Here is a 12841-nt window from a genome sequence, read left to right as displayed (position 1 = left end):
GCACAGGACAGATTAATGGCTTCTAGTGTGACAAGATTCTTCCCTGATGCAGAGGCATGAAGCTCTATCTGATGTTGGGGCCCTGATGGGACACAACAGTTCCAGTGCAGTTTATCTCACAGACAGTGAAGCTTAATGATATGAAAAATGAAAGACGTACCAAAACAATCCAAAGCCTGACTTTATCTTCGCAGTCCTAAATTTTATAACTTCAAATCTTTGGATATGAAGTGATTCTTTATAGCAGTCACACATTTTGCACATAAATCAGTCTGTAAAATTTCAGAGAATTTCCAGAAAATCAGAGCAGAAAATGTGATGGAAAAGAAAATGTGCATGTTTTTTCCATCTATTGATTTCAGAAAAGTTATTGTCTCCTCATTAGACCACCCAGACCTGACATTTTCAGCCCTTCTGTGAGGAGAAAGATAAATACCTCAAGTTAATCCTAAATTTATAGGCCGTAGCATACCCATTAAACACTCGAGATTTTCAACATTTTTCTATTGGGCTTAATAGCTATTAGAGTAGAACTGAGCAGTCTGTCTCATGCAATAATTTTACTTGCAAAAATACATCCAAATGTCCCTGCAAAGCTGAGAGGGGTGTTATGGGTAACTATAGGTTGCATAGGAGCAGACCTGCACACCTGCATGTCAATCAGTTGGTTGAATCTCCTGTTGTGATGTGAGTTTGAAATGTAATACTAAAACTGCACTGGACATAATGAAATCCGTGCAAGAATAACAAAAATAACAGAAAACAACATTACAAATGTCTTCAAATGACACATGTTCATTTATGTACACAGATTTTAGTGGGTTGTGTTCATTAACAACCGCTTCCATTAGGCTTATTTTAGTGTAACTTCAGTACATCTGTGATTCTTGGAAGTTTTACTAATGTTAGGAATATAATTTGTTATTCGCTGAGACCATTATGTACTAGAATATAAGTGGGGGAAAAAAGCCTTTTCAATATTAATTATAGAGCCTAATTTGAGTTTTCCTTCATACGATGATGTAAATTCCAAAATTATAACCATTTCTCCTAAAATTATAACTGTTTACAACGAATATGTTTTTTATGTTTTGTTTTGTTTTGTTTTGTTTTGTTTAAAAAAACAGCAATAACACATAATCGCTGCCTGGAGCAAACACGAATTTTTTATTCATGGAAGTGCAACATTATTGTACTGCATGATGACGGTGGGAAGTGGTTCAAAGTTGATGGTGCAGGACTATAACAACGCAGGTTAGGGTTTGTGCTCTGTGTGTGGTTAGTTTCAAAAAATACTTTGGTTAGATATTCAAGTAAACATCTCTAGTATCATGCTTCAAAAAAGCTTTTTTATATTATAAGACCATGATTTGAAGATTAGAAGTACCGTATGTAAACAGAGTTTCTAGGACAGAGATGTGGTACTGTTAGATAATTGGATCAAACATTTGATGTGCTCTTTAAATGTAAAACATAATAGCATCAATTACTTAAATGTATTTTAAAAAAAAACAAATTTAATTGAAATCCCCATCTTCCCATGTCCCATCTCTGCCCACTTCTTCTCTCTCTGGTTTACTTCATTGTCATATTTGGGTCACATATTGTTCTGTTGCACAGCTCATATTCTATTTCTGTTTGTTGTGTTTGTTTGCTTTTTTTCTGTCTTTCTCCCCTTTTTTATTATCTCTGTTTCTCTCAGTCTGCCCCTTGGTGTCATTTTTATCACTGCCTCTCTCTCTCTCTCTCTCTCTCTCTCTCTCTCTCTCATCTCTCCACTCTGCTCTCCATATCTTTCTGTCTCTCAGTCCCCCCGCACCGCACCCCCGCACCCCCGCACCCGCCTGTACAGCCCACCAGGGTTTCTGTCCTGGCTGTCGACGTTACACAAACTGAGGAACTGGTATATTTGTTATAAGTCCATTGTCAGCCACTGAGCAAGGCACTGAGTTCAAAGTGAGCCCCATTCAATAACACAGAGCTCCCATAGAGCTGGCGCTTTGGCAACGCTCCGCCGGCCAAACTCCCGCTTGGCCGGAGCCCTCATCAGTCGAACCTGCTTTTCATGCAACATCAGAGCTGTCAGTCGATCGACCCGCTGAGGGTAGAAACCGGCCAAGTTCTGCAGCACACAGTCTCATAGCACAACACACTACAAAACAAGACAAAAAGACTCAGCTATAAAGGCAAGCAGCCACAGCAGGGGGAAGGAATAGCTTCTTTCACTTTTCCATTGTAGGCATTTCACTGACGCTGTGAGTGCAATGATAAAATAAGCTTAAAGTTTTAGGTCAGCAACATCAAACAGCAAGCAGCACAATAACAGTGTTGGAGAAACTGTATAGTTTTAACCTAAGATGACTGGCCATGGAGCTGAAGTGTACACTTTCTGCAACACACAGTAACACAAAGTGAAACTCAGCTGCCCGTCAGGAACGCACTCCTCCACTGTTCACCAGCAAATAAGCTTCTCTAAAGCTGCTGAGAAGTGAAGGCAAACTTCATCCTCTAAACCACCCAATGTTAGGTATCATCAGTCTGTAACGTTTCATACATCAGGAAAGTTATAATATGATAAGTGTTTGTCTTTAGTAGTAAATACTTCCACCTCACCTCAGCCTGCCTCTAACAGGGACTATTTCTACAGATTCCTGTCAACTTCACTGGACACTGGACATTATGAGTAAGACAGTAATAGCAACTGCAGGACAGTGAGTTTTCCTTGTACTATTGTGCTGTGAAGTTGCAGCTCTTTATTCTCCCTCTTTGATTCTGAGGGACATAAACTAAATTGTGTCAGACAAAATAACAGGGCTGAAGTTTTTCTGTCTTTTTTTTGTACCGACTCACTTTATAGTACAATGAATAGCCAATTTTGTAGAAGCACACACCACTTTCAATAAATCAGCCTCCCACTCTCAGTCTGACACCAGCTCTCCTGGCTGCCGTCACCCCTCGTGGCCTTATTCATTCTGTACATTAACACTGCGCACCGTTAGTGATTGCAAAAGGAAGCATTATGTCTCCATTTTCATTCAAGTGTAGACAATCTGGACTCAGCAACAGCAGCAATACTGGACTTACTGTTTGTCTCAGTGAGTGCTGGAAACATAAACCAGTACTGTATATTAAAGTTCGCCTCACACATTGAGCCTGCTGCAGAATTAGTTGACTGTTAGGTCGCTACTTTTGCCTCTTGAACTAAATAATAGTTTAACCTTTTGTCACTTTCATTTCAAGATTTCTCTGTAAAAGAAACGATTTAACTGCACCCGATCTAAGTTGTGTATTTATATATTATAAGCAAATACTGTAACTGCTACTGCTGCTGCAATCACAAGTGTTGGACCATGTAAATTATAGGAAACTGAGTGATGAACAGCTGTTTCTGTATCAGTTTTAACACTCCGACTCTGACTCAGCTGTGCTCTTCTTTAATACTAAAGTTTACATTCCAGCACTTTCTAATCTTGCTCTAATCAATTGCATTTTCTCAGACACTGACAACATTGAGGTTGTTGTCGCAGTTGGCTACTCCAACTCCCTCTTCCTCTACACCTCCTACATAGAAATCTTAATTAGACTACACTAAAAGCAAATGAATCAGGCTTGGAGGACAACGTTTGAGAGGAATTGCTGTTGTGTTACAGCTAATGCAAACTGAGAGCAGTTCGACCCACTTCTCTCTGTCCTCCACTTGAAACAGTTAATAAAGAAGGGCTGCAGTCTTCTGCCATTTAGATTATTTTCTGCTTCTTTTTCATCTTTTCTTTATCTGAGATTTTAATTCAGCTTCAACGTAATCTCACCAAATGAACAAAGCGACATCAGAGGAGATGTTTTTGTGAATGGCATTTTAATTTTCTCTTTCTTTGAATTCCCTACATTGACCACAAACTCCCATCTTGCGTCACTCTCATTCACCTTGGAAAGCAGGACTGTTCGTTTTGAGAGACACACAATGATGTTTGCTGTTGATTCAGTATGTACCAGAGGACGACGGCCATGTAAGAACCGCAGGGGATGTGAAGTGCAGGCCTGTCAGCGTACATGGGTGTGTTTGGCTCTGGTATTTAAAAAATACATCATCACTTGCTACTTACTAATAGAGAAAGTAATTGCATTGCTTTGTTAATTACTCTACAGCAAAAGTAATAAGTGGCATCACTTTATTTTATTTTTTTAACTCAGCATAGCTTCATCAAGGTACCTTCCGACGCCTTAAAAGCCACCGTACCCACGCATTGCATCGTCTGTATTTCAAAGCTGCACAAATCAGTGAATAGGTTTTATGGCCCTCAACTTTACACTTTCAGTTTAGTGTCACAGCTCTCAAGAGCGTACTTTCCAGCTGCAGCAGGCTGCTGTTTTCAGCCAAGAAGCTCTTACAAACCCATCATATGCTGCCTGCCCAGAACCAAACAGCAGACATAGTTAGAGACTATAGCTAGTGAACATAGTGGGGGCATCTAACAGCTAAACAGCCAGATCAGAGAGAAGATGTGCTAAAATTATGCTAATGCTAATGTTGCGCCGTATCTGCTGGATGCCTAAATAAGCAACGCACCCTCCTGTATGAATAACAGCTTACCAGTGGCTACTTAGCAAACTACGAAGACACAGCATGCAAATGAGACAACTTTGTCGTTGCCCGGAGGAATATATTTTCCTATTTCAAATCCTGCTTGTTAGTGAAAAAATTCCATCACATCATCAGCGGTGTTGGAAGGGTTGAGGCTGTGTGTTACAGATGGCAGGAGAGGACTTTCCCCTCAGGTGGACACAGCTGACAGAAGGCCTGAAACAATTCACTGCTGGCATGAAACTCTCTCACTTCATTTCATTCGTGGTCTTTCTGCCTTTCTCTCTCTCTCTCTTTCTCTGTCTCTCTCTCCCCCTCACTCTTCGTTACCATCACTCTGTCTTTGTCACTTTTTCTATTACCTTTCAGCCTTACTCTCTCTGCCTCTTTTCCTTATTCCTCTCTTGTTGTTTGAGCATTTTTTTTCTTTCTTTCTTTCCATCACATCTTTTCTTTCTCAGTATACCGGTTTCTACTTCCCTCTTGCTTTGTCTGCTTGCTGTCTTTCTCTCATCTGATTTTAACTCCTCTTTTTTTCTCTCTGACAAGATATATGTTTGCCCTCGCACCCTCATTCACACATTCACCTGCACACACACACGCACATGCACTGATGCACACATCTCCTTCTCTCTTTCTGTCCATCTTATCTGGATCTCTACCAGCCCGGCAGTTCTGGGCCGTTGCCTGCCCTCCTCAGGGAACACGGCTGAGCAGAGAGAAAAGAGGAGCAACGCCTAAGGCCCAGCCTTCTTAGCCTTATCATATACACACACACACACACTGTCATACTCACACCCCCAGAAGTCTGAGGAGTTGTACATGAGCAGCAGGTCCTTGCAACATGACAAAATTACATTTCTCAAAGGTACATGTCCTGATGAAGCCTAGTTTATATTGCAATTATTTTTGGCTGAACCACAGCAGCAGGGCAGACGCAAATGTCTGTGACTGACTGACTGACTGACTGACTGACTGACTGACTGATAGAGTTGAGTGGGTGATGGAGTTACACCACTGCCCATGCTGAAATGTAATATATGACATTTGTATCCCTATATGAATAATGATGTCCCCATATATGTCACCTATAAAGGGATGTATTGTTATCACATATATATACAGCACATACTACGACGGGTGGAGACCAGGATTAAAGAAGTGCGGGAGTGGGAACAGGGTGGAGGGGAGAACATTCTACATTAGGACTAATTACAATGTTGTAAGATGATTAAAACCAGATGGATGCAGTAATGCAACATAATGGTTGCCAACAAAACCCCAAAGAAGCAGAAGAAGTAGTGTTGCTAACTTAACACTTTTGTAACAAGATTTTCAGACCTTTCAGACCCTTTGACTGACTTCTTTTTTTTTAAAGCACCTAGTGACAAATCTAGCAGTTTTTTTGGACAAATTTATCTACATTCTGTTGAAGACAGTCGCCCTGCGAGCGTGAGGTCAGGTTTTCCCCCTGCAGAAATTTGCCTGTATTAAAATACTGTATCTGTGAACACAGAGAGTAGGAGAGAACAGATGCAGATAGGCTGAAACCAGCTGACACAAGGCAGAATGCAAAGACAACGTGGCCCAGCCATATACTAGGTCATGACCTAGTCTTATTTCTACTAGTAGAACTTCTGACTGTACGGAACTGGAACAACTGCAGAAAATTCAAGGTGTATGCAGTAAGACATTGTTAAAAGAAGGCAGTGATGTTTCTGTTCCAGTAGGTGCTGAGAGATATAATATCTAAAAGATGGCATTTTTATTGAGAGAAGTGCCGCTTGGCAGATCACTTGCAGACAAATTCAGAGAGGCCTTGGCCTCCATTAACTAACAAGCAAGGTGTCAGGAAAATGTTTGACATTCTCTACCTGCAAATGAAGGGAGACTATGAGGATTTGTAAATTCATGCATCTTGTTGTGTCACAGTTTGACACTGGGGGATGTTTTCCTTGTTTCACTGCCTTTCTTTGAAAAACAGTTGTAAACAAAAACAAAAGCTCGTCTCAAGGTGTGTTCAGAAACAAACTTGACTGCTGGACTGCAAACAGCTAATAAACCTACAGTACAGATTAACAGAGGAGCTCCAGGTCTGTCTGTCATTTCCCTCCAGTCTCTCTCCTTTTCCCTCTCGTCTGTCAGATGTTGGACCTTTGAATGAAAATGTAGAAGTTAATAAAAAAATAAATGGGAAGTGATATTGGATACAACGATCAGGAAAAGCACAGGTGTACCTAATAACATTACTGATGGCTCCATTTTGTTTCTCAGTAAGCAACCATCATCAATGTCACTGATTACAACTCTGCTCCTGTGACTATGACATGTCAAAATGTCTGCCATGATTAATTTTCTGAATAATTTCCAAGGATTTTTTGTTGTATGAACTTTACTATTTGGTACTAATCCAAGGGAAATGATGACATGGAGTTTAAGGGGAATGCTTCCAATTACTTAATTGCTTACATAACCAAGGAGTGAGCTGAACATCCAAAAACGTGCAATTTGTTCACAGAAAACATACAGTTCAATGTTCATACTTAAGCAAACAAAGTTTCCAATAATAATTTAATAGTAGGAGTATTTGCTTAGTTAATTAAGTAATTAATTACATATTTTCCCAACAAATAGTACCAAATTATGTGGATTCTTAGGAAAATAGACCCATAAAACCCATACAATACTGGAATTATGAAGCCATAACATTTTGGGTTAAAAATGGACTAGGAAATAATATTTTTTCTTAATCGAAATGCAGAGTAACTAAATATAGATTTGCAATTAATCAGTTACTTAAAACCAGGTATGAAAACCTGCACACACACAGGGCCATCCTCTCCAAGCTCAGCAAGTGATCTATCTTCTCTATCTGTTTGAATGGTCTTAAAGGAGGCTTTGTTGCTGCTTATCAAACCCACAGTGCTTAACAAGCCATTACCGCAGCTATCAACAATCAACAAACCTGCCCACTACCAGGAGCCTGCAGGGCAAACTCTAACCTCAAGTGTGTACACAAAGACTGTGATGCGAAAGGCACACAAACATACCAACGCTCACGTGCATACACAACATTCACTTGCACCTGATCATAAAGCGCACACGCATACACACACAAACACAAACGCACCTACTCACACATGCCAGCAGCAGCAGTGGGCGGTCCCCGGCGAGGCAGAAACACGCTAATGGATAATGACAGGGTTTGACAGCAGGAGAGTGAGCTGAGTCACTCTGGGCGCGCAGGCAATGAATAAAAGAACGGGAGTGCTGTCTGAATATCCCTCACTGACTGGATTTCCTTTGATACCATACTATTCCTGCCAGTCTCCCTTGGTAATCCTGCTCATTACACTGCGCTGTCCCTCTATTCTGAGACTGGCAGCAGCAGTCATCCTCACTAGCTAGCCAGCACCCGCCGAAAGAGGATGTAACCGCCACTTGTATTGTCTCGTCTGTGTCTTGATGGTTACTGGTGCATTCAGCTTTTCACTGTGGACCTCTCTCACCATCACTGGCTGACTCACAAACACAAGCTATCATAAATTAATACGTCTCAGCATCACTTCAACATGGCAGCCTATGTTCTCCAAATTGTGTGAGAGCACCAGTGCTGCTGAAATTAATGTGACATTTGTTGAAGGATGAGGTTTTTTTCTTTTTCCCCCTCTCTCTCTCTCTCTCTCTCTCATCTCTGCAGACATACAGGCTCTTGCTGTTTTGCTCATGTGTCATGTGCTAATAGGAAGATTCACTCTTTTCACATTGGAAACTGTGAAACGATACTGTTCAGTGAAAGGAACCAATTAAAAAGTTCTTTGAAACCTGCCAGTCATATCATCTTAATGCTTTTTGATTTTGGTTGTGGTGCCGTTTGACAGGCGCACTTTCCGACAAAAAAAAGATTACTCGCTGTTTCACTTTTTGCATCAGCTGATAACAGGGAGATTGGCTTTCGGGAAAACTCATCACTCTGTGAAAGCTGCCAGTCACATCCTCCTACTTTCTGTGGATGCATCTGCCCCACTGAGTTAGGTCCAATTTAAAACATCACAAACACCACAGTTTGGCCAAAATCATCATTTGTATTGCTGCTGCCTGTTCTCCCGACACAAATAGCTCTGACAAAAGGTCAGATGTCTATTTCGTCTGATTAACCCACCACTGCTTTAGCTAGACAACTTGTGAAATCTATTCCAGGAATCTCTGACTTGCATTTTTTTTTTTTTTTTACCCCCCCTCACCCCCCCCACTCACACCCACCCACCCCCCCATTCCAGTCGGATGTGTTAAATGTTGAGCTCTCCGTCAGTGTCACATTGACAAGTAAATGCTATTCCAATTATTCTGCATCCTCTCTGCTCGCTGTCAAATTACCAGCCCTGGGAGTGGAGCACGGCTCTCACTGCACCTCTCTGGCATTTTCCCTGACAGGGAGAAGAAAGGAGCCTGAGATAGCAGAGCGAGGGAGGGCTCGGGGCTCAATGAGCATTTTAAATGCTGAAGCCAGGTAATCAGACAGGCTCAGGCTGAGACCAGGAGAGAACTGTTGGGGATCGAAGACATTTCGCCACGGATGCTTTTCAGCTGATTTCCCAAGCAAGCGTGTCGTTTATGAATACCTGACCAGGTGCTTCACGTGTAATAAAAACGAGAAGCAAACTGAATAAGATAAAAAAAATAAAAAAAAATGCTTGCAAACTGTCTCATGCTTCTTTAGTGGTTTATTCCGCAATGTTTGGATCCCTGGACTCACAAAGCAAATCTTTACAGTGCAAAACATCCAGAATCATTTAGTGATCAATAGTGGCAGATTTCTGTGAAGCTTCTTCAACATAAAACCATACAATACAAAGGTCGAGAGAAACGGCATAAAAAAGTGTGAAATGTGTGAAATTGCAGAATTTAGCTGGAGACACATTTTCAATCAGTATCAGCCCCGGCATTGTTGCTGCTTTTTATTCAGCTGTTGGCTGATTCTTTTTTTTTTTGGGGGGGAGGGGGTTGTTTTCTCCATAACAGGCAGAGCAGGGGGCTGGCAGGCAGCAGTATGTAAGCTGCAGCAAAAACAAGCTGTGTTTTTTAAATGACACCTCAGCTCTGGGGACCTTGGGGCAACAGCCACCTGACGTGTGTAAGAGTTATTTCAGGCATAAGGGAGTGTCAGTCAGTGCGACAGCCCTTTGCAGTATGCACACACACACAAACACACACACACACACACCTCTCATTAGCACAGAGCTGCAGAGAGGTTGAGTAAGTGCTGCTCTGTTCAGATGTTCACACACACTTCAGTGCCTGTCAGTGCCGAACCACACAGAGAACTGTGGGACAAGAGGCTTCTGTAAAAGTGTCTAAGAAGGAAACTTTTAGCGTCATTATTTCCATCGTTATCACTGTGCCGTGCCGAAGATAGGGAGGAACCTGCCACAGTCACAGGAGATGTAATGGTACTAAATTTTGTAGGCATATTGTTGTGTTTATTGTTGGAGGCTATTTTTTATTGTTTTGCTGGTTATCATGAACATAAGCTGGGGAGCAACACTGAGGGCACAGATGAGAGCAAGAGGAAATTATAGGTTGGAGAGTGGAGGCCAAAGGTGATGCGCCGCAGTGGAGGGGAGAGGAAAGATAAGACACTTGGGGAGGATGGAGTAAAGCACCAGCATCTGCAGGGGGGGTGGTAATGGAGGGAATGTAGAGGAAAACAGAGGCGAGAGCAGAAAGCAGGAGAGTGCTCCAGGCTAATCAGGAGTCACTATGAAGGCCCGGGATGGTCCTGTGTGTGGGGTGGTTGGAGCTGAGAGGTGAGCTAGCAGGCGGGCTAAGAATGTATGCTTTCAAGACCACTGACGAAGAAATAAGTTGCTTGAAGGCGTGATCCCAGGTGCAGGACAGTCCTGTTCCTCCCAACTCGTAATTTGCTGATGACAGCTAACCAATCTGAGCTATTTACACTTCAGTGTCGATGAGGCTTAAGCTAGTTTTTAATCATCTATTTCTCTGAAATGGATTAGCTTTTCTAGGGAGCATTATATGGTATTTCTATTAGCATTATGTGTAAATCCAGGGGACTGTTCATACAGGATTAAAGCACCTTGTGATTTGAGTCAAATTACTGCTTAATGACCAGATTTACAAGGTTACGACCTAACCTGTATCCTGTATGTTGACCCTCACTAAACAAGCACAGCTACTAGAAAACCACTGAAAAATAATCCCCTGAAATGAATTAATAAACCACAGGAGAGACAACCTGCTACAGCTGCCAAAAATATAACACATTACATGTTAACCTCAACCCAGAATTGCTTTGCTTTTAACAAAACATGAAAAAAAGAAATGAAATAAAATAAACGAAAAAAGGGCATTTGCTTTTTATGAAATTTTTTGAAATATTAAAATTGTATTATATGACAAGTCCTAATAAAACTAATCTAGTTCAATTATGAGCAAAGCACCTAATATTGGCAGGGACTGTCTCCAAATCTTTCTCCTATCGTTAGTAGTTTTGGTCGTATATCTTTATGTTTTAAATGTATTCTTGATGCAAAATTCTTACTTTTCAGAAATCAAAAATTTCTTCAAAATTTGTTTTATATTGGCCTTTTGTGACTGTGTCCAAACACAATAATAATCTTTATTCTCATTTTAAAAAATGTAATGAAATATAGGCAGAATTTCATTGGTTATATTTGGTTCCAGAGTCATTTTAATCTTCTCTCTTCATGTCCATGTGATGGACTGATCATGCCGAAGCTGCTGATCTACCAGTGCGTCATGGCGGTCCCCGAACTATTCACTTAGCATTCAGCCGCAGTCCCTGTGCTTTACTCACATGTCTGGACTCATCAGTCCCTGCTGTAATCAGTCGTGCTCTGACAGGAAAACAAGGGGTGTGTAAGAGAACGTGAAGCTAACTCAAATGAGAGGACAGGGTAAACAGTGACAGGGCCAATTCCAGTTCCCAATCTCACTGCAAATAGAGGTGAACAGGGGTGCACAGAGGCTTAACGAAGACATAGCAGCATCTGATCACAGCACCTCAGCACGCTGCCAGTGCACCACCAGGTCATGATAAAAGGATTTGGCATTGACTTTAATCTAGAAGAAATGAAAAATTGTAGAAAAAAAAGACTTAAAAGAGGTCATCAAACAATTCATTTAATCCCCCCCCCCCAAAAAAAACCAGCACACAAATCCTTAAATGACAAAGAAAAAAGAAAATAAGAAGAAAAAAAAAAGCACAGCACCGGAGGAGTGCAATTATATTTTGAATTCCTTTATTTATTTGAAGGGTACAATCAAAACCAGCATACCTTCTCCAATGGAAGCCATCAGGTCGCTCTCAAATCTAAGAAAAAATATAGTGGATAATGAAAACTGGAGCACTGCTATAACAATACACAGAGAAGGACACAATTCTCCTTCCTCTCTCAGCCAATTCCAGACCACAATGCCTTTTCAGTTGCTTTTAGCAAATAATATCATCTCCTCCTCATTTTTTTGACATAATACTGATAAGATGTTTGTGTTTGCATCTAAAATATATGATATTGATTGATTAAATTAGGTGGATTTTAATTTTCATCTGTTTGGCCTCAGTTAAATTTAGCCCTTACTTCAGCACCAGGAGCTGTCCATGATCCAGTCGTGTCCTCACCCTTCTTTAACTGTGTCCCAATCAGCTGAATAAGCAAGTTCTCACACCTTTTTGAGTTTTCATTCACTGTGTGTTTATTCATTTGGAATGTAACATGTATTGGGGATAAGGGGAATAAAGCTTCTGCTGAAGCAGGCCCTCCTGTGTATAATTGTCCTGTATTAGCAGGAGTCTGAAGAGGCAGTGGAGTGAGCAGTCACGGCACAATCAGCTCGATAGCGCCATGTCACAATTTTAGCGACTTGTTTTCCGTTTGAGAAATGGTTCCATATAACATGACTGGCTGGATGACTGTGTGGTACAGCAGGAAGATTTGTGGCTGTGCAGATGTTTTCTGATGACAGGATTTTTTTGTTGTTGTTGTTGTTGACGTTGATGGTCTGCTGGTTGTAAATGAGGTCATTGTCTAAGGTGATGCTAAGATATTGATGGTGGGAAAAATGGGTTTGCGGTGTGTGAAGATTGACAAGCATTTCCTTTGTTTCCGCGACCTCGAGGTGAGAAAAGGAAGGAAAGGAAGGAGAGCCCAGTATTGATTTTTTGACAGGCCACAACAAAGTTAATGAGGACTACAAGAATGTCTGTGTCATCTGCAT

The 12841-nt window shown here is 41.2% G+C and overlaps 1 long non-coding RNA gene across 1 annotated transcript in view; it reads left to right on the top strand.

Moving 5' to 3' along the window:
• LOC111221594 overlaps window positions 1-9060 on the top strand; it is a 153626-nt gene extending 144566 nt beyond the window's left edge. Inside the window, exon 3 of the long non-coding RNA XR_002665097.1 lies at window positions 9017-9060. This is a non-coding gene — a long non-coding RNA (uncharacterized LOC111221594). The remainder of the gene's footprint in view (window positions 1-9016) is intronic.
• Window positions 9061-12841: the final 3781 nt, after the last annotated feature.

The sequence above is a fragment of the Seriola dumerili genome, unplaced genomic scaffold, assembly GCF_002260705.1.
Source record: "Seriola dumerili isolate Sdu_G_001 unplaced genomic scaffold, Sdu_1.0 BDQW01000003.1, whole genome shotgun sequence".
NCBI classification, from domain to species: Eukaryota; Metazoa; Chordata; class Actinopteri; order Carangiformes; family Carangidae; genus Seriola; species Seriola dumerili.
Note: the sequence above shows the minus strand (reverse complement) of the source record. Positions and strands in the feature narration are given on the sequence as shown.